The following is a 26,589-nucleotide window of genomic DNA, read 5'->3' as shown; positions in this document are numbered from 1 at the left end:
TCCCGCCGGGGCGAAGGGCCCGGCCCGGCCCAGCCCGGCCCAGGGCAGCGCGGCACGGCCGCCGCTTCAGGCAGCCGCCGCCCCTCCCCGCCCTCCCGCTGGCGTGGGGCCCGGCCCGGCCCGCCGGGAGCTCCGAGGGGGCTGTGCCGCCCCGGCCCGCGCTCCCGCGGCACGCGCACCCCCGCGGGACACCCCGCGCCGTTCACACGCGGGAACGCAGGCTGCCCCCGCGCCCCGGCCCGCGCGTATCCCGCGTCGCACGTCTCGGGTACTGCTGTCCGTCACGCGCGGCTGCGTCCCGTGCGTGTCAGTTTCGCCCTGAAGCGTGAGGCGCGGAACCGCTCTAAGCTCGGCGCTCCGGCCGTGCAGCCGGGGCTTTCGGGCGGGGCCGCGGGGCTGGGGGCTTCCCCGGCTCCCTGAGGTGCTTTCCAGGCTTTTCTGAGGATCTGCGGAGGGGTGAATTGAAGCCGCCTTCTCCCCTTGTCCGCTGTAAAGAGGCGGTGAGGGAATCGCGTAATTAACGGCTGTACCCCTCGTCTGGCCGTGCCCTCGCCGGGGTCTGTGCTGGCCTGCGCCGCCGGCGGCGGCCGTGGGCCCGGGGAGGCTGGAGCCCTCACGCCGTCTCGGGACACAGCCTGGAGCTGCCGTTTGAACAAACACTGCTCACGGTGGGTTGAAAGGAGGAGGAAAAAGGGAACGTACAATGTCTTGGGGAAAGGAAAGTGCAGGCTTTAGAAAAAGAAGGGGGTGATCGAGGACTGCACGATCAAGAAAAAATATAGTAATAATCCCCACTAAGTGCAATGTAGGTATTTTTATAGAAAAGTTGATGTTTTTCAAAAGCAAATGAAAACTCAAGTGGCTTTTATCTTCATGTGTTGTAATTTCAGAGGCACTCCAAGTCTCGAATGAGCTGACATAGCTCGGATTTACCAGGACTGCAGGCAGGGGTGAGGGTACGGGGTGGTGAAACTGGGCGATCCCTGTCTCAGGATATACTGTAACATAAGGAACTGGGGCACCTTCCTTATTCTCATAAAACTCAGGATGGGGAGGAGGAACTTGCTCCATGCTGAGGAGTCGAGAATCCTTTTGCCCCCGATTTACTCTTTGTCTCCCATTTTTTTCTCTAAGAGGGGGGAAAGAGCTCTGGCCTTTCTTCTCAGTCTGGCTAATGTCATCTCCTTTTGTTCTAATGTGGAGTATCACTGGAGAGATCACATTAATGATACGTGAGAACAGTTTCACTGGTTAAGAGAAATAGAGTGACACGCTCCTTCCTTGTAGATGAGGAAAGGTTCTGTACAGGAACAAAAAAGTTGGAGATAAGCTGTGGGGGTACCAGCTGGGAAAGAGGAGCAAGAATTTCTGGAGAGGAAGAAGTTGGAGGTATGTGGCAGAACTACGATGGGCGGGCAAAAAATGTAACAGCAAAGTGGAGGGATAAAACAACGAAAGAACGGGCAGTATAAGGCAGGAAAAACAATGGGGAAGACACATCACAGATAGGAAGGAATGTAAACTATGTTAGAAACTATATTAGACCCTTTTGCTGACTTACAGGCAGTCACAAAAGCATTTTCAGTAAACAATAGATAGTACATTCTCAGCACATATGAGTGAGGATGACTGAGATTAGAAAATAGTCTAAAAAATGTGAAACATTTCCCCCCCTCCTCCGTTTCCCTGCTGTCTTCTCCATTCCTGAACTCCAGCACAAACATCAATTCTGGATAGTTTTTACAGTCGAAAGCAATTTGGTTTCACGCACAAAATACACCTGAAATAGATTCAGGATTTAGAAGATACTCTCATAAAGATTGTCCTCAGATGCCACTGATGCCACATACAGGTTTGGAAACTCTTGGCACATTGGCGTTGCCTCTGTTGGAAGAACTGTTGAATTGTTAACAGGTTTCTTTTGCAACTGTGTATATTTATTTGGGCTTGCGTATATTTATTTGTGCTTCCGAGAAAACAAATGGCAGTTTGCTCTAAGCTTTACAATTGTTAATGACATTTCTGACATAGGTTTCTCTCCTTGTGACTAGGAATGCTGACTGGAAAGTTTAGGGGGTAGGGGTGGGGGGAGGGGAGAGAGAAAGAATTTTGCCTGCACAGCAATTCAGACAATGCTCAGCCAAGATCTGAAATAGAAATGAATTAAGGCTTTTTCTTAAACTGAAGAAAATGAGAAAATATCATGTAACTGATTGCCTCATCAATAGCAATTCCTGGAAGCTGATTTATGTTGGATTAACACCTCTTTGACTGAATTGAAAAAAAAAACCCACCAACCCTGAGTCTTTTGAGAGGGAAATAGTACCAGTGCCATTTGCAGATGCAAAGTAATTTAGTTGGGGTTTTCCCTGAAAGGACTGCAACTTGTCATGAATGATTGCTCGTTAGAATTTTGGAAAAAAGATCTAATTATGAGTGACTAAGGGATGAGGAATCACATACAAAAACATTTGCTTTCTTGTCTTGGAGTCAAGCAGATCAGAAAACCAGATACTCCTTTTAAGACTTATTCTGACCAGATGTGCTTGGCCTAAAGCATGTAACCTTTCTTCATCAGAAGTTCCCCACAAGTAATATTTATATGAAAGCTGTGGTAGTTGGTGCTTTCACTTTTCTGCACACACCCCCCCCCCCCCCGTGTTGGCACTTACGGAACAAGCTGGGTTTGTACCCTGAAACCAGATTATTTTCAGCTGCAGGTGGACCTTAGAGGAAATGGGTGTAAGTATGAACGTTGAGGTGTTCAGTTTAAACGTGAAACAGCTCCACAGCAAGGGCTTTGTCTTAAATACACACAACGTTATTCCTCTGTGTGTCTCTAGGACCACGTGGAAAAAGAAGGGCCATCCACTCAGGGTGGTTTTGTTTTTGGGTATTTTTTTGTTTGTTTGCTTGGTTGGTTTTTTTGTTTGTCTGTTTGGGGTTTTTTTAGTTGGCTTTTCTTTTTGTTTGTTTGATTTGGTTTTGGTGGGCTTTTGTTTGTTTGTTTGGTTGGTTTTTATCCTACGGTCGAAGGTGTTCTATGCAGTGCAGGTTGGTCAGGAGCAGCCGCCCGGGGCACCCCGCGAGGGAAAGGGGACCCGCGCGCCCCGCCGGCGACAGCCCGGCGAGGGGCCACACTGCCACCGCGCGTTCCCTCGCCCGAACCGCACCAAGCCCGCTCCCAGGCGCTGCTCCTGGGAAGGGAAAACTTCCAAAGCAGACTTGGAGAGTACCCAGGAAGGAGTTAACTCCGTGCTTAGAAAGTCTAAGATCGATATTTTATTGCAATTTTGTTTGTCATAGGAGACAGAACTGAAGTTCAATCAATTTGGCTTTTGTACCAGTCACCAGTCCTGTATTTTCTCACAGTTGCAGATACATTTCTTTCATCCTAGCATTGTTTTCGGAAGCAGAGAAACAGAAAAGAATCTGTTTTGTCTTGTAGGATAACTTAAAGACTTTTTTAGACACCCCTAGGGGAAAAGAGCTACTTTTGCATTGGTAAAATGAGTGTGATAGCAGTTCTCAGCCTGATGGAGATGTAGCTATAGAAGCAGTAAGACCTGTGATTGGGACTCCCCCCCTGAATTAAACAGGGTTCAAGGGAGTGGCAGATGGCTTGAGGAAAGAAAACACATACACACACACACAAGATGACAATGATCCTCATTGGAACATCGCAAGCCTTTCTTCACTTTGATAAGGTGAGTGTGCAGCTGCTAGTTTGGAAAACCCAGGCCATAGCCTAGAGCTGACTAATGTCCTGACTTGAGAAATGTCATATCAAAACTATCATATGGCCATGAGCTTTGCTTTACATCTCAACACAGCCAAGGGCTGCAGGAGTTCAGGATGGTCCTGAAGCCACAGATAACAGTGGCTCCTCAGGCATACGGCTTTTTTGTTGTGTAGTAGGACAGGACTAACTTGCATCCTGACTTGGGTGATAAAAGCAATGTTTGTTTCATCAGTCTTGCCTCAATTTGTTTCTTCCTGTGGTTGGAGGTGTTATCTAACCTGCCTATATCAGGGTGGCAGCTGATGTTGGCAGATATTACAGCCCTTAGGTAAAGCCTCTGCTTGAGCCACTGACTGTTGAGCAGTTTTGCATACTGTCACTGTCACGCAGAGCTTGATCTGATGGGAATGGGTTGCTATTGCTAGAGATACATCAGGATACATTCAACCAGGGGATATTTTTGGATGCTATGCCCAGCACAAGTTATGGGGTTATATCATAGTCTGATACATGAAGTAGATAGAGCAGTCTCCAAGGGAAAGGGAGGGCGGTCTGTGTGGCTGCCCTCATGTACAATGTCATCTGTCCTTTGTGATGCTGTAAAAAGATTTTGATGCAGTGGATGAGACAGCAGGAACAGAGAGAACTGAGATAAGGTTTTTAACAGCCCTGACTATGAATCACCTCTGTAGCAATTTCTCAACCGGGTCCAGGCCTGTTTTACTTGCTAGTGGGCTCCTCTTCACACTGCGGGCAGGGGAGAGCCTGGTTGCACAGCTTCATTGGGAAGGTATTTTTTTCAGTGAACAAAAGCAGAGGAGATGGGTTTAGTATAGATTTATTATCCATTGTGTTCGGCAGGAATAGCTTCGCACTGTGAACCGGAGGGGGAGGACAAGTTCCAGGGGGGGGGTGGTAAAGCTCGTTCTGTCCTAGCCAGTCAATATCTTGTGAATAACATTCCCCTGACTGCTCTGTTCTTACAGTTTATCACAGCTGGCTCAAGGCTTGCTAGCAACGTGGGCAAAACCAAGCAGCAGGGAATCATGGGCAAAGTTTGTAATGCTGCATTTAAGCGTTGATAAAGTGACAGCATGGCCTGCCCATGTATTGGGTTGTTTGCTGCCTGAGTACCTGCTGCCCTGGCCAATTGCCTGTGCCTAAGGCTTGCTGCCTTGTCCTCATTTCTTTTCTGTCCAGGTCCCTGTGCTCTGCTTTATCCTACCATTCCTAGTCTCTCCCTTTAGTAATCAAGTGTAATACTTTAAAAGTGTGATTTTTTCCTTTCTTTCTACTTATTTTTAGGCTCAGAGATGCATACAACCAGTTATTGGAACAAAGTGTGCTTGGCATCTGTCAGTTTCTGAGTCATCTGGGCACTGGGGAGACAGCCAGGAAAGATCTAGGAAGACATATTCAAATAGTCTTATCAAACACTATGCTAAAAAGAGCAACAAGGTAATGTGACTTGTTTGCAAGGCTTGGAATGAAAGGAATGAAGCAGAGCTAATTTCAGTAATCTGCTGTCACTGCTTTGAGTAAAACATGCTTACTCAGTTGTCTCAAGCATGGTTGTTTTACCATGCATTAGCGTTTTGGTCACTGTAGTAAAAGAACATGCTGTATATGTAGGTGGAGGTATAAATACTCTTAAACTGTTGACACAGGAGCACAACACCAGTGTATATTGGAGTTGTTGCTGCATGCATTCATCTAGAGGCTCTGAATTTTATCAAGGCCCTCTTTTGTTAGGGGCTGCATGTGGGAGATTTTTGTCTTCACCTTAAGGTACAAGTAAACAATACATCCAATAGACTGATGTCTCATCTTTATGTACAAGTCAAAGGCGGAGGAATTAAACGCTATTCCTGAAGAAATGTCGTAACCCAGAAACTGAAAATATTTTTTTTAATTTTTGGGTCCTGATTTTGATGTATGAGATGTGTTTATTGAGGACAATGGTAGAGCAACATTTTAAACCACATTTTTTCTACTGTTAGTAGAACGGATTTTATTTGCCATATTTCCCCCATCAAAGCATCTTTTGAGATAAAACTAGGTTTTTTCTGGATTTTTTTTTTTAAATAAGAACTGTCAATACCCCTCTTCCAGGCAAAATTAAAATTATTGGTTTCATTACAACATTCTAATTTCTTTTCCTATTATAGTTAGTGAAGTTGATGAAAACAGGGCTAAAGGGACTCAAGAAGTCCTGCTCATTTCCTGCTGTAAAGTAGGATTAACTATATCAAAAATATCAAAGATATCTATCTAATCTGTTTTTGATATGTTGCTTAATGCATGGTGGGAGAATATTTCTGTATCATACTGTTTTTCTACAACCTGAGGATGCACACATGAAAGATCTGTAATAATAGACATCCACATAATGCCAGATTAATGCATCCAAACCAGTCATCATAAGAAAATGACAGAATGCACTAATGCATACAGGAGATTAAGTTGGAAGAAAACCAAAGTGTACATGCATATTCATTTTGGGTTAGATCCTTAACTTTTCTTTAGCAGCTTTGTGCACAAAGCAGTCACAAAGCTGGCTGGCCTGTTTCCTTGGGAAAGGAAATTCTCAGATAGGCTCCAGTTGCCAGAATAGTTTATAAGCAATCTGTGTGTTAAACCAGCAGGTCCAGCTGGCCAGCAAGAACTGCTGTCGAGAGCTGCTCTATGAACACAATGATTTCCCAATGGGCTTTTCTTTTTTTTTCTTTCCTTCTTTTTTTTTTTCCCTTTCCTTTTTTTTGGGTAGGTTAGACTAACTTTTTATTGGAGCGTTTTTGATAGTAATTTGCTATGGGTAAGCCAGGTCAAGAAAAGTACAGTCCAACCTGATCGTGGCTCAAAATAAGTGCAACCATTTCTGCAGTATAGATAACTGCCTTGTTTCCTATACTTTTTGATTTTTATAATTCTTTCTCTTTTTTAGTTTTTTTTGTTAATGTGGTAGTAGTGATTATAATACAATGAAAAAGTTCATATTCTAGGCATTTCCAGCACAGTTTAGGGAGTGACATAAGAACAGAAAAATGTCTGTCCTGGATCAGACAAAAGATCTAGGTAGCCTAGCACACTGTCATGGTGTCCAACAGTGGATGCCTAGTATAAAACCAGCACAAAGGTGGAGTAATACTCTCTTAGTATACTTCTGCAGCTTACAGAAATGTGCAGCTCAGGGATTTCTTTAGTCAGAGGCAGTACCTTTGTGTATAATTGTCTGTAATGATTTTCCTCCATGAATTTGAATAATGGTTTTTTGCATCACTGTTGCCCTTTTGTAATGGGTTATACAGCTTAATTGTAGGGTATGAGAAGGTATAGTCCCTTTTTTGTTTTTTGAATATGCCAGTTGATAATTTCACTGGATGTCATCTACTTTTGGTAGATGAAAAAAAAAAAAAAAAAAAGGAATAAGTTTCTTATTCATCCTCTCTGTGCTACTGATTATACAGTTCACTATTATGTTCCTCTGCAATTAGTTTTCTAGGCCGAAAAGTCCTAACCTTTTAATCACTCTTTGCCTGCAAACTGTTTCAGACTGTAGATCATCTTTATCAGCCATCACTTGTTTAGCTTAGCTCTACCATTTTTAAGATGGGTTGCCAGAACTGCATGCAGTATTTAAGGAGCTGAGATGCCTTGGATTTATACGATGATGTATTAATTATTTCCTATTTTCTTCCCTATTCTATACCTAATAATTACTTTATGTTCAGTTAGCTTTTTTGACTGCTTCTAAGCTGACATTTTCAAGTCACACATTAGTGCAGAGGATTCTTTCCTTGGCCTTAATGCTGCCTGCAAGGATGTTGAACATAAACACATTTTATGTACTATTACAGAGTTAGTCCTTGATAGTATCGTTGTGGCACAAACCAAAAATACCACTGGGAAGAGAATCAAAACCAGATTCTCCCCTTTTAGCTGCCTGAGTAGCTTATCCTTGAAACATTCCTCTACAATGTCTAAAAATGCTCCAGTGTGACATTTAAATCAACATAAGAGTAATCAAATTTTCCTGTTATGGTATTTCCAGTCCTGGCAGACTCTCTGAATCTGATTTTCACCTAGCTTGTCACTATTGTTAGCTGTCCTTATCTTGACCCGGCTGGTGGTAATATATATACTTTGCCTTGAGAGTTGCTTTTAAATATCTTGCCTGACACTTCTGTATGAGATCTGAGGTTTGCAATTGGACATCTAACCACTGCTCTAGTTTTGATGGTCTCACAAGGTGTCTATGGTGCTGTCGGATACACATCAGCTTTAGTGAGGAAAGTCAAGTGTTTAAGCACACACACACAAACACATAGTTTTAATCTGTGGGAAAGAGCCATGGGTCAAAAGGAACTAAACCAAAATACTCAAAGAAACACAGTCCTTGTCTGTAGGCAGTAAGTGATGGAAGAAATCCAAGGTGAATTGCTTGCTTTGTTCCAGAGTCTGCAAAATGTTTTACATGTATTCATGAACTGAACTTGACAACATCACCAAAACATAATATTTGGCAAATAGTTCCCTACCTACAGCCATCTGCAAAATGAAATGAAACTTCAGGGATTTTTCTACAGACATGCTTTAGCTATGGCTTGATCAATATACTTGAACACTTTTATGTCCTCCCTACCCTTTGCTCCTTTGTTGCATAATACATTCATGTATATTTATCAGTACCACAGCATCTGCCATCTGTTAATCCAGGTGCTAGATCTAAACAGTAGAAGTTCTCTGTGCCAGTGGACTGTTCCTTGCTGTGTGCTGTGTCTCTGAAGTTAAGTATCATTTTAATATTAACAGGAGATTCAGGAGATTTGGATGTTGTTTCTTCCTTTGCCAGTTTGTGGAATCTTTTATGTAGATCATAGGAAAGTATGTGGTCCCATTATGGCCTCTGTAGTATCCTGTTTCATTTTTAGCTTGATGAAATTGAAGCTATAGGAATTTCCTTCTCTTGTACACTTCAGATTACTCTGATATACTGTGCCAGCAGCCACCGGATTTCACCCCTCTGCGTCAACTCCAGACAATAACTCTGAATGGGATAATGGGATAAAGCACTTCCTGAAAATCGGAAGTAATCTGGCCAAATATCTCCCTGATGTGAAGCCACTGGCAGTAATGGAAATACAGCAAGAATGAATATTGGCTTGGTGTCTGCTGAATCTGTTTCATTTGGTTTTGGCAATATGCTTATGGCGTTTTTTAAAATTAATCAGTTGGTCTCTCCATAATCTGAATCCGGGCTGGCTATTCTTATTCAAGTTGTACTTTTTCTGACACTGATGAAACGTAATTGATCCCTAGATGTGCTGTCGATGATAACTTATTTCCTGCTGCTGCAAAAAGCCCATATCTCAACGGGCAATTTAGGCAACAGGTAATTTAAACTGGAATATTCAGCTGAAGAGCAGTCTAGACAGACAAGGATATTTTTTTGGATGGATCATAGCTGGAAGAAGGGACTGCACAAAGTGCAGTGGCCACTAATTTAACTGGAAAGATCACTGTGGGCATCTTCTGTTACTGACAGGCCTCCTGTCAACCTCTCTAAGAGCCCTGCAGAAAGTTTGCCTTACCAGACTGGGAATCATGTGCAGCCAAAGATTGGAATTTCTTCCTTAAACTATTTATTAATATTAAAAGGACACCAAAAGCTTCCAGTTATTAAATCAATGTTTCATTTAAAATATAAAATAATAAATAAGGGCATGACAATTATTTAAGATATTTTTATAGTTAAAACATGCAATAAAATAAATCTGCCTCCTGGCAACTCTGATCCTTGCCAGGTCTGGTTGTTTACCCTTATTCAGCAACTGTCATCAAACAAACCCATACAGCCTCTTCTGGGTTGCTAAGGAAGCATCTCTTTCAGGGTACTGTTTCATGTCACCTCTCACATAGGTTGCTGCTGAAATGGTAGTTCCCCCTTTTTCCCTCACACTTCCAATTAAATGCTTCTGCTTTTTCCTTTGTGTTGGGGTGTAGCAGTAGTCTGGCGACATGGTAGGAAGGCTTACCTTGCTGCTGCTGAAAAACTAACCATTTCTTTTTTGTTGGGTTAATTTTCTGTGAGATTGGCAGATGAAGGCACAGGATCAAATCTGCTGGCAGTGAGTGGCAGGCATGCAACTTGAACTCCATGGCTATGGGTCTGCTCCCTCTTGCAGGCTGCCCATTGCTTCTCTTGGGAGTTTCTTAGTCCCTGTTGCTGCTTCATGCTCTTTTCTCCTTTCTCCCTCTCCCCAGAGAGTTCAGTATAACTCAGAATAGAGCAGTACAGATGAGATGGACCTTGCTCTATTGCAAGACACCAAACATAAGAGAATGCAGTGTTGGAAGGAAATTAAGTAGTTTCATCAAAAATATATAGACATACATATATGTAAAATGCATACATGTAATGGTATGCATTTTAGATTAAAAATAACATGAAAATTTGTCTGTGTAGAAACTACAGACAGTTGGAAAGCATGCATGAGTTACTTTCCATTAGTTTTCCTCTCACTACTGGTATCCATCAGCAACAGCTTGTTTATTCCCTCCTGCACTGAGTAATTTAGCTCTTCTTTTTTCCATCATAGGGAGATGTTTGAAAAGATGTCTTCACAGGATATCTGCTATATTCCACAGCACTGAAACAACATCTTGGCAATATTTTAAATCAAGAAAGTTGAATACTGTTTATAGTATTCTATAGAATATAGAGCTCTGATGCTGTATCAGCTTTCTAGGATTTTTTCTTTGCTTCCCCTCCTACCTCATTGTGCAAGCTGCTCTGAACTTTTTGAACGCTTTCAGTGCTGGGCTGTGTTATGCTGTTAGGTATGGCAGCGGGTAATGTGATTTATACCTGTATAAGCACACACAGGTATGCAGAGACAAGCACAGAATAATGCTTTCATTCTTCCATCTAGGGAAGTTCATTGGAGCGGAAGAAATTTTGGATTTCTTGCCTACTTATACCTACGGAACAGGACTACAGTAGTTTTCCAGAGATGTTGAGCTTTTAATCAGTTACAATTCCACATGGACAAAAGACCAAAGAACAAATAATTTATGGTGGAGAGCATAGATTTGTGCATTAATTGGTTGCATGTGAGTCCAAGGAAATAATTTTTTATCCAAACAAACATAGGAGTTTAACTCTTTTTTTATTAACAGATTCGCAAAACCATAGCAGTATAGAGCTCATTGTTGTATCTTCTCATGGATTGCTGTTTGCACTGAGGGTGGGGGACAAAAATGTCTTGGGTTACATCCTGATGTCCTGGTCTTCTGATTGTTTGAGAGGGAATTTTACCACAGAAAAACGTGGTTGCACAATGTGATGTTTAGCTTTGTGTGGCCACGCTTCCTGCCTCTGAAAGCCAAGGTATGAGGAAGGAGGAGAGAAAAGGTGGGACCACTGTGTGTTGTACCCTTCTATGAACTGGGATTTAGCCAGGGCACAGGCTGTTTTCACCTCAGAAACAGCCTGGAGTCCATCAGTTCAGAAATAGCCACAATAAGTTAGTCCAGCAGCCAGGGTGGTGAAAAGCTGTATGACAAGTTTGAGCTTGCCAGTTAGAAAGTGGGGACAATAGAAAACTCTAGGAGATCGCCTACTTCACTTTGCCTAAAGTCATACAGATCTTGAATCCTGAGCTCCAGTCCAGGACTTTTACCCTTTTGCTGGCAATTCATTTGTTCCAATTATTAGATTATTTGAGCCATTTCCGTTGTATTTATCATCAAATAGCTCCTTATCTTTTAGCAATAATGCTGTTCAGGTAGATAAGAGAATCTTCTATCCCTGTTTTTGGCTTTTACAGAAGGAGAAGTACTTGAGAAGATAAATAGTGTCTTCTGTTTTATAAAGAATAACTGTATATATTATTACAGGCTTCAGTGTGAAACAAATGTGATTAACAAAAAGAAGGAATCTATGCATCAAACTGATTATTTTGCTTAAACACAACTACAGTTGTCAAGCAAAAGGTCTTGTTTGTGTTCTTTTTTAAAAAAATGGTTTATAATTGCTGACATTATTTCTTTGTGATTACTGTACATGGAAGAAAAGTGTGACTGCACTTGTCAGCCACTTTTCCTACACAGTGATAATCCTTTTCAGAAATTATACAACCTTGTAGCCTACTGAGAAGTAAATTAAAAAGCACTGAGATTTATTCCCTCAATTGAATCTCCAATTAAAATTACAATTCCTCAAAGTATTGTTTATTTTCCTTGTACAAACTTAGAAAAAGGCAACTTAGAATATAGCTAATCACATTTCTAATGGAGTTATAAGAAAATGTGCCTATATAATACTTGACTTCAAAATCACATGGAAACACTGCAATTAATTTCTGTGAGACTCACTATACTCCTGAGTTCATTATGTTTCTTTATATGCAGATTAGAACTCTTATTCTCCTTTCCCACTTTATATAATTCCACTCAGGCATTTGGAGCTGCACTGCTATAATACTGTTGTCAAAAGAAATGGTAGCAAAGTGCAAGTGGAAACTGGATACCTGGTGAAATTTCTGCTGATGACAAAGTAGAACTCTGCTTGAGGAACACCAGCAGAAACAATCATCAGACATAGCAGAAAGAGAAGAATGGACTCATGGTCAGTACTGTCTGTTCTTTATATCAACAACAGCTGTCATGCTCTTGATGAGACAAAGAGGAGCAGATTGAGAAGAGCACAGCTGAAGGTTAAAAGTCATCACCAAATCAGCCAATAGGAACTTATTGCTTTTTTGTGAGAAGTAAGATTCAAGACAGCTGAAGTACAGCTGAAGTAAATGCAGGAGGTGTTACAGGGCTACCAGAATAAAAGTAAAAGCCAAGGTAAGTGCAAGGGAGAGCTTTCAAATTACTTGGTGGAATCCATGTGGAAATAGCTTATTGGAACAAAGAAAGGTTCTGTATATTTAGGGATATCTTAGGAGATGCCCACTGAGGACTAAAAACAAGCTATTGAGGTAGTCCTCAGAAAGCAAGAAAAAAGATTGCATCATTGGCACTATCAGTGATGGTCAGGGTTCGAGGGACTTTGCAGTTCCTTATGTTCTGGAAGGGGACAGTTTTACTTTTTACATGTCCTCTTTTTAGCTGAGAAGGATGTTATCTTATTGACCTCAGACAGGCAGTGTTTCCTAGGCAGGACCAAAGATCAGAAGGTAAGGAGAAGAGGAGCTATGACCTACCCTGAGCAAGATGGAACCTGCTTCCAGCAAACAGACAGGGAAAGAGTGACTTTTTACATTCTCAAGAGGACAGAAGCTAGGACAGGAAGAAGAAAAAATAATAAAAAGGGATGGGAAGAGGTGTTAGCTTTTATTCATGCTGAAAATAGAGCCTTCATTAATTGGAACTTGGGGTTGAGTTCATCTACTCCAAATTTTAATGAACTTTCAATTATGCCTTTGTATTGTTAGTGTCTCTTTAATGGAAAAAAATAAAAGATTGGAAATATAGGCAAGTTACATGTTACAACAAGCATAGTAATGAGACTATAAATATACTAAACTATTGTAATAAACATAAATCTGAAAATGTAAAATAAATTTCTGAAAGCAGAAATGTGTTAGGATATCATAAAATACCTCATTAAAAATTTGGATACTTTAATTTCAGATTTCTATTTCTATACTTTTTTAATGAGACAAATAATAAAGAAAAATGACATTTTCTGATTGTCCACACAGGCCAGTAAAAGTTTTAAGGAAGTTATTTTATGTATGAAACAATGAAGGGTGACCTGAAGCTGCCACACTATAAACTGAATTGGAGATTCATAAAATACCAATGAATTTGCATATTTCATATCCACCATGTTATATTCTCCAAAAGCAGGAGGTTACGTTATCGTGTCTTCTCTCCTGCTGAGACCAAATTGATACAATTTCCATAAGGAATTGTAGGTTCACTTGTTGATACATGCTATGGGGTTGAGGCCTGAAGAACATATAGACTGTAGTATGCTTTCAATATGACATGGAAGTAAAAAAAGACAATTACACTCAGAGATATTATAAGCCATCCAGGAGCTTACAACTGTAGAAAGCAATTTTTGCATAAGCACAACAGTTCAGGAGAAACAGGGATAAAATATGATGGCTATTAAGTAATGACTGGGTAGCGTGACCTGGAGGCCACTGAAGGTGGGAAGATTGCTGCATGATTTATTTTGAGCAGCAATGTCATTTTTTTTTTTACATCGAAGTAGCAGTGATAAGTCATGGCTGAAATGAAGACATTTCTTGCATGTCAAAGAAGATGATGGATTGAAAGATGTGAGCTTTAACTATGATGATCAGAAGAGCTTTTAGCTTTAAATTCAACCTCTATGAGATGCATCTCAGATGTGGTAATTATGAATGGTTTAAAAATCTCTCACAAAGGTAGATGGCTTCTACAGTGAAAAATTAAAGGGTCGCTTTGGTTATTCATCTGCCAGAGATGCTTCAGTTCACAGAAATAACCTGTACTGTGTCAGAGGCAAGCTAAGTTGTATTAAGTCAATGGTACCTTCAATCTTGAAAGGTACCACCTGGCTTGAAATATTGATGGGAAACTTAGAAACCCCCAATTCAAATAATTGAACAAATCCTTAAAAAAAAATAATCCTCAAGTGGGCTTCTATTTGCTGCAAGCATTAGGCAGTAAAGAAGATATAGGAATATATAGAAATTAGCAACATTATAATTATCAAGTAACTGCTTGTCTTACAGTGCTGCAGGCAAGTTAACATGGTAGAGAGTGGGGGGTCAGCCTTCATTCTTCCTTTGAATCAGTTTAGGTTAGGAGTCACTGAGGTAAATGACTCTATCGTCCTTAAAACAAGAGGAGCTGCTGTGTTATTGTCAAGCATATTTAAGGAGAATCAGGCTAAGCCGTCGCACAGAGATGTGCAAGTAGTGTTATATACACAGTTCTTTCTCATGACTTTCTGGTCTACTGCTCTTTGTTCTTCCTGTGCTGCCACACAGTGCCTGTGTGGTTTCCCCCCCTCTTTTGGGTCTTTATGAAACATGCTATTTCTTCCCTAGGAATTGTCGACTAGATAGCTTTTATTAGATTTTACCCCTCTCCAGTCTGTACCAAGTCTGTAACAGGATACCATTGTGCTGAACTTCCCAGAAAGGCAGTGTAGGAGAGTAAGTTCTTGCAGGCCGTTGAGCATTTAATCTTCTGCTTTGTGTGTACAATGTGGGTCACAAGAATATCGTGTAGTCTGCATGTCACTATTTCTTCTCTGCAGGTCTCTGCACAAGGGTGGGGTGCAGTGATCATGGTGGTTTGGGTCTGTAAGAGGAAGACCAGCAGGGACAAGGAGCTCCAAAGGGAGCGACTGAGACTGTGAAGAATGGCTGGTTGGGCACATGTGTTAGTGTTTATTAGCTGTGCATATGCCAGCTGCTGAAGGAAAAGAAGCAACAGGGGACCAGTCATGTTGAGTGGAAAAGATGTAAAAGCAGTGCTACGGCTGGCCTAGATGGCTCAGCTGAAAGGCAAAGAGGCAAGCAGGGTGGAAGTGCAAAGGCAGAGGAGGAGGTGATCCAGCTCTGTGAACACAAAAATACTTGTCAGCTTCTGGTGTCTGTTTTTTCTGACTTTATTACTGAGGACTAGTTGCTGAAATAAGGCAAGAGTGCACACAGTATTAGCACTGAAGGCAGTGCTTGCCAGATTTTGCCTCTCCCCTTTTTTGAGACTTTTCTGTGAAACTGTCAGAGGAAAGAGGACCTGAAATAACAGTTAACATCATTGAAAGGTCCTTCACCTTGGGAACTAGTACCTGGCATAAAAATTCTCAAATCATTGACAGATGATGTAAATTAGAGCTTGCAGGACTAAAGGAAAAGAACACCAAGGTTATAAATTCAAGGATTTTGACTTAAGGAAATGTCAGAACTAAGACACACATAGAATATGCACAGTTCTAGCCTGACCAAAGCAAATCTGGTTATAAATAACTTAAAGGAGAATTTGCAATGGGAAGGGTCAGAATAAAGAATTAAGGGCAGAGGTACTTTGCAGCTGTAAGAGGCAAGAGAGCAAACAATGGAACAGCATAGGGCCATAGGGCAGCAAATGGCTATTCCAAAATATTGCAAAATGACTCATGTGTTGTTTAAATGCCTGTTGATATGGTAAGAACTTTAGATTTTGATCAGTACATACAACTGAAAGAACTTTATATGAACCTGACTGCATTAAGCTGAATTTTAAAAATGATTCAAGTGAAGGATTGTCCAATCTCAGCAATAAACTCCAGCTTCTTTAGGAAGTAAGACTTTAATGCTGTGGCATTAATCTCACAAGTACATTTTTATTACCCAAATAAAAGTGGAGAGAGGAAAAAGAAACTACAACATGAAGGAGCTGGAATTGAAGAATTAAAATGGCTTTGCCAAAAAATGTTGATTATGAACATTCTGTGTGTGTTTTCCATGTCACTTGAAGGTAACTGAATGCCCAAGGGGCTGTTCTCAATATCTATCTTGGCCATCAACTAGAAAGTATAAATCACAAAACCGTTTTATTCCTATGGATAATAATTGACTTGTAGTATTTCTTTGTAATCTCATGACATTTTTGGGGAATGAAACATAAAATGGAGACACAATTCTGTATTCTTACATGTGTGAAAGCTCAAAGTAGCTATTTCAAACCAGCATGCATAAAAATCATATTATTGTATGTAACATTTACCAGGACTGGTGTTAAAATGAGGTCATTTTATTACATTCTTTCTGTCTTAATGCATGCTAGCAGCATTCTTAAAACAACGCTTTCATTTGGCTGTTCTACATAGTTCTGCTTTGGCGGGGTAGTAATATTAGCCAAAATAATGCTTCTTATCTCCAGCCACTCTTCTGTTGTCAGCTATGCTTTCATGTTCTGATTAGTGCTTTAGACTGTCTTCTGCCTGATGCCTGCTTTAGCTGACTTTTCAGTAGCATAACCCTCAGTAACATCAGGAGTGTCTAAAGAAGTGTTAGTAATTTTTGCAAATAAAGAGGGAGGGCAGGGTACTTTAATTACTTGACAATAGAGAAGCCATCATTTCCAAAGATTCATAGGGCTTAAAATATTTATTACTTAGGTATTTTTTTTAGCTATAAAGCAATTGCTTGCTTGTTCTTCCAACAATATCATTTTGAGTGATAGTTGAATCCTATAGGTTTTTTTAAGACGGCAATAGAAACATGTTCTCTTTCCAATTTATTTTGCTGGTAAAGGATTAAAAAGTGTCTCTTTGTGGGGAATGAACCAAAAAAATTAAGGGACTGTTGGAGCCCCCCTTTTTATTTATTTATTTAATTTATTTATTTATTTTTAAAACAGCTGCTTTGAATGTGAACAGGGGTGCATATCCTGTCAAGGCTTTTATGCCAGTAAAATGTGTTGGGTTTTTTTTATCCCAGTGCTGAGTCACCTAAGTGATAATCATAAGGAAACTTGAGAAGGCAGGAAAACAGGTATCTTATAAAGTCAGGCTCTTCCTACCATGTAATTTTTCTTGGTGGAATTAATTCTAAATCTCATTTCCTATGTTAAATTAGGTCTTTCTAGAGCCATCTTCATATTATTTTTTGTTTTAGTTTCTTTTTCTAGGTGTTTCAAATCTACACAGGAAAATTTCTGTTAAGAAAGCTAAATTGTGCTGTATTAAAAAACAAACCAAAGTGTAAGGCTGATTTAAACACCAGTTTAATCTCATGCTCAAAGTTTATTAAACTATCATCTGACAATCACAGATACGCTAACTGCCCTGCAGCTGACAAATAAAAAGGCATTTTACAAATATTATGTGGGATGTACAAGCTAATATCAATTCATGTATTGCCGAGTTACAATTTTTAATTGTGTTCAGAATCATTTAATTAACTTCTTAATTGTCAAGTAAAAAGAAGTGAAGCATACAATCCAAAATCATGCCAATCAAAAACCTCAATTAGCTGTAATAGACTTTGGCTCAAACGTGTACTGCTGTGGTTGTCAACAAAACTGTAGTGAAAAAAAAAAAAAAAAGGTTAAAATTAGAAGGCCCTCAAAGGAGGATCCCGGAGGAGCCTGTGGGGAGAGAGGGATGATGTTAAAATTGCCATGTCTGATGTCATTAAACTTGCAAATGCTTATGTCATAAATACATTTCAATATGTGTCATATAGAAGAAAAACCAATGTACTCCTAAGCAAAGGAAAACAGCTTTTCAGGTGAATACTGGTCTGTATATTGAACATGGCACAAAAGGTGGTCTGGAAGAAGTGGTCTATGGTCATGGGTCATGATCCCTCTGTACGACCCTTTCAGCCTTCTCTTTTTCCATGAAAGGTTTGAGATTGGTTAAATATTGTCATGTGCTACCCAAAGGTATGGTGAAAAAAGATAAAACACAGTTAGGAAAGGTGATACAGATATTGTTGAGGTTCAAAAGTCAGTCACAGCTCTTTTTACCATAGGCTTCCAGAAAAGGAGACTACAGAAGCTGCATCTTATATCTGTGGTAAAACAAGGAGATGGCCAAGGCTGAGGAAAGGCCTTTCGCTTTTGTTATAGATGCTGACCCAGGAGCTGGAGATCTGTTTATTCATGTGTCGTCCAAGCTGTGGTGACTTTTGTGAGGCAAGAGAAGGGGAAAATCAAAACTGCCTAGGGCTGACAATTTCAGGAATTTATAATACCAGTTCAAATCCGAGTGCTGGCCTCTCAGGGACTGGAATTTATTGCTCTGTTGCATTAGGCTGTTTGTGTGAGATAAGATGAGTCCGTGAGGCCAATTTTTAATTGACCAGGGTAATTTGCACAAATCATTGTAAGTCACCTTTATTCCCAGCCTCATTGGAGACCAGAAATGCAATGGACCATCACAGCTTTATTTACACTCTTTTCTTTGGAACCAAAATCCTCTAAACCTCGGTCAAGGCAAATGATAAAATTGTAATGTTGGACTATCGGTTCTGTCTGCCATATCATTTCTGCGATTAAACAGGCATCCTGATCTTAAAAGCCCCTAACTGTGTACTTTCATGAGTAATTAGAAAAATTCAAAATATAAATTTTCAATGATAAAATAAATCCAGCTTCATGTTGCCTCAAAGTATTAGCGAACACCAGGAGTGATACATTTTCTCAAATGCACTTATCCTCACCTGAATAAGAAAAACAGAGCTGAACTAATCTCGCTGGAGTTCAAAAGTACAACTTGCAAACTGGCCTAGTGCTCATTTGTAAGCAAATGAAGTACAGTACAGACAGATGTTTTCCCTTTCATTTTATCAAGCCTTCCTTAGTTTGTGCCAAGTCAGTATGACTCTGGTCTTTTGGCTTATTTCTGAACTATTCTTCATTTCACTATGGATTTTATTTTCCAAGAGTGACCCACTGTTAGAGCACAAGTAACCATCTGCTCCATCAGCAATATGCAGACTAATACAGAGCAAGGGAAAAAGGATCGCTGGACTGGTCACCCTCTCACCACTCTCCTCCAGCTGGGACTGTTGAGGTGGGGCATCCTCATCCTGCACACTTGGAAGTGCTGGTTTGAGTCCTCAACAGAAGGCAGATCCCCCAGCTGAGTGCCTTACAATACTGGAAGGTGCTCAGAGGAATATGGCTTGCATGAGCGTGTTCCTGTGCAGGTGATGCTTCCACATATGGCCAAAGCTGAGGAGACTTTACAGTGATGCCAGACCTCAGGTGAGACAGCAGCATGGTGAAGGCCACACCACCAACAAAGGTGTTGCATACTTTGCCAAAACATCCTTGATACTGAAGTAACAGGCTGAGACTGCCCCCAAGTCATAACCTTTGGCACCAGGAAAGGGGCATGGGGCCAGAATAGCTTTGCACAATGGAAGTTGCCATATACAGCTGGGAGGGATGCCACTTTGCTGTCCTTTCTCAACTGGGCAGCAAGGAGTTGAAAAAGTCTATGTGGCACTCACTGCCTTAGGCACAGCTGAGGATCTGGAGGACAAAGAGCAACCCCCCTGCTGCAGCCGCAGATGCAGTGAAATCCTCCCCACCCACTCTGGAAAAAATTCCAAAAATTTTTTCGCACTGGGGAAAAAGTGGCACGACAGATCCTGTTGGTTTTCACCAAGCCTATGCCAAGAGTCTCTGATACAGATCCTGATGCTGCCACTTTTGTCACTCAGTGGTACCTCATTGGTGTCCAGTGAGAGAATACTGTGAGGGTGATCATCCGCTGGAAGAGGCTGCCCAGAGGTGTGGAGGGGCTCCCGTCCTTGGAGATATGCAAACCCTGGCTCGACACAGCCCCGAGCAGCCTGCTCTAGCTGACCTTGCTCGGAGCAGGGGGCTGGGCTAGAGAATCTCCCAAGGTCCCTTCCAACCTCTACTATTCTGTGTGTCTCTGATTCTGACAGTCCAGGTATCTGCATGCCCAAATCAAATTCCAAAATGTAACTGAAATAATACTGTCTAATCTCAGGATATAATATGCCTACAATTTAATTTCTGACCCACCTGTTCGAGGCATAGGCAAATGTATGTAATGGAAAACAGTTATGTCTGTAACATAAATCATATATCACAAACATTCTTATTCTTGGAGAAACTCAAATATACATATTTAAAGAGAAAACAGATGAATGTAAGTACCTAATAGCAGAAAAGAAAGTTTTATCAGGTGATTTTGATGTAATACCATTCTTGATTGTGTTTATTAAGATTTGTTTACTAAAGCCGTCTACCTATCTTCTTCTCACCTAATTAAAATTAATTACAAAAGGAGTAATTACGCTTGCAGTCAGACCTGCTACACTGAGCAGATTATTTACTTGAGCTTTAATTTTACAGCTGCATCTGATTTTGCCATATTGAATTTTAATATGTGGATGCTCATCTTCCTTCTTGTATAGTTTCTAAAATGAAATTACTTACGTTGTGTGCAATTACTGAGACTTTCAAGAGCCATTTTGATCAAGAGTGAGATAATTTGCCACTTTACCAAGGCAAGATGGAATTTAAGCTGAGGAGCTAGCTGTGTTGTAAATATACACTTAGCTTATGTTACTGTCCTTTCTCTGAATAGTATTAGAACAATTATTTTATAAACATACATATGTACCACTGGCTTATGCCGGGCACATACAGAAACATCTGTTCAGTTGAGAAATAGGATGTTGGTAACTTGAACAGCATACAAGCATATCGAAATCAGTGGGCATGGGTGCAATATCTTTCACGTGAGGAAATTGTTCTCACATACTAATACAAGTGTTTGTTCATGTCTATTTATAAATGCGTATTATATATTCTATTAAAAACATTAGGTGTTTAAAAATATGGTTTGATTTGCTTAAATGAAACAGGTTCAGCACTTTATCTGGAAAATAAAAATAGGCATTTCTATCTCAGTAAACTATAAATTTTCTTACAAGCAGGTAGGTGATGTATAGAAATCAAAACGTCTAAAGAATTGTAAAAAAATCTGCTAACATACACATCAACCTCAATCTGCAATATGAGACTGACATCAAAGTTGACGTCTAATTGGATAAAGTTGTGTTTTCAAATGTTGTTCTGGTGAAAAGGAAAAGGGCAATGTAAGCTCGTGATCAATGTTGGATCAGCTGATCAGAGTCTAGCACAGCCATGCTCAGGGGAAGAACAGAGCTGAGGCTACTGTTCTCTCCCCATACATTTCTCATTCATTCTATGTGAGAGACAAAATGTACATTATGATTTCTTTATTAAGAAGTGATACAATAATCTAAAAAACAAATTGGCTGGTGTCTATTGTGCGCCAGTGGTGAAATTAATGGAACATAGCCACTGAGGAGAGAAACTGAACTTTATCTTTACTATCCCTGGGGGTATTGGCTCTATAAACTAACAACATCTGGATAGGACTAACCTATTCAGAAACATCAATTGGCCTAATAATCAACTTTCAAAATGAAGATCCAGTGTAGTACATTTATTTCAAATTGCTAAACTAATTATTGATGAGAGTTTTGAAATACCTACTGTCTATAATTATATATAAATTATATTCCTGCAGGCCTAATAGATATGCATGCTAAAATTAAAGGAGTGTTTTGCTTATTCTCATTGTGGTAGCTCCTATATATCTAGGATAACATGCACAGCAATTTGCTCATGTAAGCTGAAATAAGTTGTTAAAAATTGAAACAATGTAATGGATGTACTATATTGTTTATTTGGAGTTTTTTTCTATATTTTCATATCTAGGTAATGTTGCAATGTAACATAAAAAAATCTAATGAGACTAATCAAAAGCTCAGACAAATATTTCTCCTTGATTGAATTCTCTGATTATCTTACACAACCAGAACACACTAGGCTCTTCAAAAGATGCACAACAAGAAATGGAGCACTGGAAATGTAGCAATGATATTGCATATATACCATTCATTAAAAAGGATCCAAAAGCCAAATGCAGTTAAAAATGCAGAATTGTTTCAAAATGTCTTTAATGGAATTAAATCCACAGCATTTTCTTTTTTTCAGCGAATGTCCTGGTGCCCTAAGAATGCTCCAAACATTTTTAAAGCACATGAGGGTAAAAAGAGAAAATTAAGAGAGTTTATGTTGAACAAGCATTTTAATCTATAGAATTTTGATAATAAGGTTGACAATGCTATAGATATATACCTAAGAACTACTACTTTTCTGGTATTTAAGTAAGAGGCTTGTGTTTCTTTCCCTGAGAAAAAATGGAAAAATATTAACTGCAGTCAGCATCATCCATTTGCAAATCTTTTTTCCAGATCTTCTATTTGTTTGTTTTTTTTTTTAAAACAGGAAAGAAGAGCTAAGAGAGGATGCCATCAGGGGAGCTTGCTTTCTTATTCTTGAGCTATTTGGCTTCATAGCTATTGAATGGTGCCCTCCATAATGGGAAATATTCTGAACTGGAAATTCCTACATTACTCTGGGTTTTTTTCATTATTTTCTTCAAATCTGCTTGGCCTTCTCTTAGAAGATTTGAAAACAGCATCCTTTAGTAAGGTTTCTAGACCAATCTTTTCAAATAAAGGGAGAAATTTCAGCTCCGTGGAAGTAAATTCAGCAAGGTATTCTGCTGAGATTTCACTGAGAATTTAATGCCCAGAGTTTTTAATCTCAAAGATTTTGATAATAGAATTATATCTAACTATCCTATTTTCTTGATCACCTCAAAAATGTAACTAATTTATAACTAAATAAAGCATGGTTTACTTCCACAGGGGATTTTTAATGTGTGAGAAGTTACAGAGACCTCACATTCCACAGGAGGGAGCCTCTCTCCCGCTGAGCTTGGAGCAGGACTTTTAGTATAGGAACTGTTCCTCTTTTGAATTCTGTATAAAAAACCAGTGCCTTGTACAGAAAGTTAGAGAATTTTGGAATAACTCCTACAAAAAGAAGGGTTAGCCCCCACTTTTTAGTTACAAATGAAACTAGGATAAAAAAAATCAAACATGCCACTGAAATATTTGAGATATTTATTGCAAACATCGATGTCATTTTCGAATATACTATCCAAACTTTAATCTTCCTGTCAATTTTGCGCAGAAAATTAGTGGTGAAATTGTTAAGAAGTTGAAATAGGTTTAAAATATACATTTTCAGAAACAACAAGCTGCTTTGGAACCTTGCAAAATAGAAAGGTCTTTGAAATTCTCCATGTGTGGCTTTTATAGAATAATTTTTACATTCATTAACCAGCCTTGCTAAAAGTAGTGGTTGTACACGCAGAAGTAGTGCTGTCTGAGCTAAGCATTATACACAGGATGTGTTTATTATACTGGAGGAGATTGTGGCAGCCCTGGAAAGCTCACGTGCATTTGTAAGGATGAACCTAAGTGGACTTCTTGTCCTGCAGGCTGAAGCAGGAAATTAAACTTACAAAGGAGGGAGCTTAACTAGTTAGGGCACTCAGGAAACAGGGAGAGGATTAAATTAAATCTTAATAAAGACAGGTGGCAGCAGCCTCCCCACCAAACCACAAGCTGTGCTCAGTTCTTCCCACAGGACAAGACACTAGACTCTGAATGGCTCGTTCTGGCAACCCTGACTTAGACACTTCATTTCCAGTGCAGGGATGTTTATTTGAATGTTCTCTGATGCTTTGCATTTCTTTCACCAACAAACCTCTAGAGAGGTTTGAATGCAGCAAACACATTTTGGATTACCCCTTGACAATGCTTCAGGTCTCTGACAGACTTGTGGGTTTTTAAGAGTAGATTGGACTGTTGTCTCCAGTCATTTCCCCGTTTCTTTTTCATATATTACAGCTCCTGGGACCTGCTATCAGCCTGCAGTTGATCTCAGCAGAGCCACCCATGCAGCATGGCAAAAAGGATTCATATCCCCACCTGGTACCCACCTGAAGAAGTCCTTGGCTGTGTAAGAAGGCATTTGTGAAAGAAATAGGAATCTCTGATTGTGCATTTTTGCTGATCACAAATGCAAGTTCATGATGCAAGTTCACAGTGGCCAAGTGTGTGATGGCCACATCTTCTGCAATACTAGGCAGTTTAAGCACAGCCAACAAACATCTTTCCTCCAGCTGACAGGAGCATCAGCGTCATCAAGCTAATCCACACTGTGAGGGATGATACATATTCCCTGCTGTCCCAAGTCACATATTTTACCAGAATGATTATGGATTACTGCATGACCTAGCCATATACTGTGTTTCTGGCAGGTAGCAGTGGCATTCTGTCATGTTGAGTTAACTGCAAAATATCCTCCCTTAACAGATTAACTTGGTATCAGTATTTCAAATGAAGTCTGGATAATCACAGCTCGCTGAGTCTTCCTGAAACTCTGAGGAGCCATCGGGGAGCTGATACACCTAGCCCAGGTGTCACAGTATGGAGATCAGTCAGGCCATGCTTTTGTACCTGAGACAGACACAGACCATGGCCTCGGCTCAAGGGAAGGAAGAGTGGTCTGGAAGCCATCTGTTCCTGTAAAACATTTGTCTGTCTTATCAAATATGCTCGAATACTTGTGCCAGAATGGTCACAAACATCTTCCTTAGCTGCAAAAAGTACTACCTTGCCTGCCCCATTTCTTAGTAATCTGGTCTGTCCTTCTGTCTGCTGGGACTTTAACTGATAGCACCACCAAAACAGACTGAGACAAATGCCAAAGCCATTCCCAAAGGAATCTTCTTCTAGCTGCATTTCACACGGTTATGATCAGTGTCTCTGTGGTGTGGCCTGTCTTAACCTGAGATCCTGTTCTTGCCAGAACTGTGTTCCTCAAGAAATGCTTCCCATTCCCTGGTGCAATGCTGTGCAACTCTTTTGCTGCCAGGAACACTGGAGGACTCTAGGTATCCTCAGGTGTTCCCACAGAAAGAGAAAGGCAACTTTCTGGGAGCTTCTGCACATGCAGACACTACGCAATGCAAAAGAAGTCTAGATGGCTAAAGACATTTGCATCTCAAGGTCTTAAGCTGCTTTGATTTAAATGTCATCTAGTATCTTTATTCTATATGAAATCTTTCAGAGAGGTAATGAAATCTGCTCAGTTTTCACATAATCTGGGTATTCTCAGTGCTAAGTGAATCTTCACAGTAGCAGAAGTGTTGGCCAAAATGCAAAAGGTTGTTTTTTTCACATCATGGGGCAGCAAAAAACATCTGGGAGGGTAACTCATTATTGCTATTGTTACTGCTGCTACTACTACTACTATCAATATTAATAATATTATCATTACAGCAGCAATTATTATTGTAATAAAAACCATAACAAAAATGATAATAAGACTTTGGAAAATATTTATTTCATGGGTTTTTTGAAAGGATATTCCCCAGGAAAAAATGAATCAAAAAAGAAACATCTCTCAATCTATGAACAGGTTGAAAAATGCTTTTTATGACGATAATCCCATCATAATTTTAACTCTTGCAGATTCAAAATTACTCTTTTATATTATGCACACAAATACCATGTATAGAAGTATGACACTTTGCAAACTACACGCTTTCAGGCATCTGTGGACTTCAATGGGATCACAGTTCCTTTCCTGTTGGAATGCACTAACACCAAGTAATCCTTAAACGGATAACTTAAAATGTCTTACTGGAGCAGGAAACCCTAAGGGAGAAAATCCAATACCTGGTAAGTGATAAATGAAATATCATACTTTTTGTGGGCATTTTAAAACAATTTTTAAAAAAATCCAGTAAACTTTGGGATAGATAAACCATTTAACACAAACCAGTAAGCAAGCACGAGATCCAAAATAAACTAAATTGTTCCAAATGTTTTGGCTGGATGGTATGGTGGATTGCGGAGAGCCTGTTCTGTGTGGCAATACACAGCACCTCAAAATGGAAGCTGTGGGAGAGAGACAAGGGTGGAGCCATCACAGGGCAAAAACTGGAGAATATGAAGATACGTATGAGTTATCTTTAGAAAGGTCCCAGTTAATACATAAGTACAGGCTGAAATCCATCACTGCACTAATGAAGGCAACGCGATTGTTCCCAGAAATATCTTGGACATCTTCAACTCTGAGCATGATGAAAGGAGCACCACAACTTGCCTCTGTCTCACTCCAACATAGTTCATTTTTATGGGAATCTGTACTGTGAGTTTGAGTTGAAATACTGTGTAAGAGCCTGTGAATTGCTGTGGAGCTCCGGGCTGCTTCCCTGTGTTCCCTGCAGAGTAAGGAGTGGATGGCTTTTGTCCCCAGAGGTCTCAGTTTTCCTCAGATCTCCATCTTAGTAAGGGACAATCTGGTAAAACCTCTGTCTGAAAACCTTTCTCCTCTTGATTTTTAGCATATGTTATCTCTGCAGCAGGGATGGGGAGAAAGTCATTCAAAGAGGTTAAGTG

General features: G+C 40.1%; 1 long non-coding RNA gene across 1 annotated transcript; it reads left to right on the top strand.

The window, feature by feature from the left end:
- The first annotated feature begins 54 nt into the window (after window positions 1-54).
- On the top strand, window positions 55-26,287 carry LOC114013380 (uncharacterized). Its single transcript, XR_003556306.2, has 3 exons — window positions 55-668; window positions 5,048-5,200; window positions 24,028-26,287. It is a non-coding gene; the product is annotated as an uncharacterized LOC114013380 (long non-coding RNA).
- Window positions 26,288-26,589: the final 302 nt, after the last annotated feature.

Source organism: Falco peregrinus, chromosome 6 (genome assembly GCF_023634155.1).
Source record: "Falco peregrinus isolate bFalPer1 chromosome 6, bFalPer1.pri, whole genome shotgun sequence".
Classification (NCBI taxonomy): Eukaryota; Metazoa; Chordata; class Aves; order Falconiformes; family Falconidae; genus Falco; species Falco peregrinus.
The sequence above is the reverse complement of the archived record's forward strand: the minus strand, read 5'-3'. Positions and strand labels throughout refer to the sequence as shown.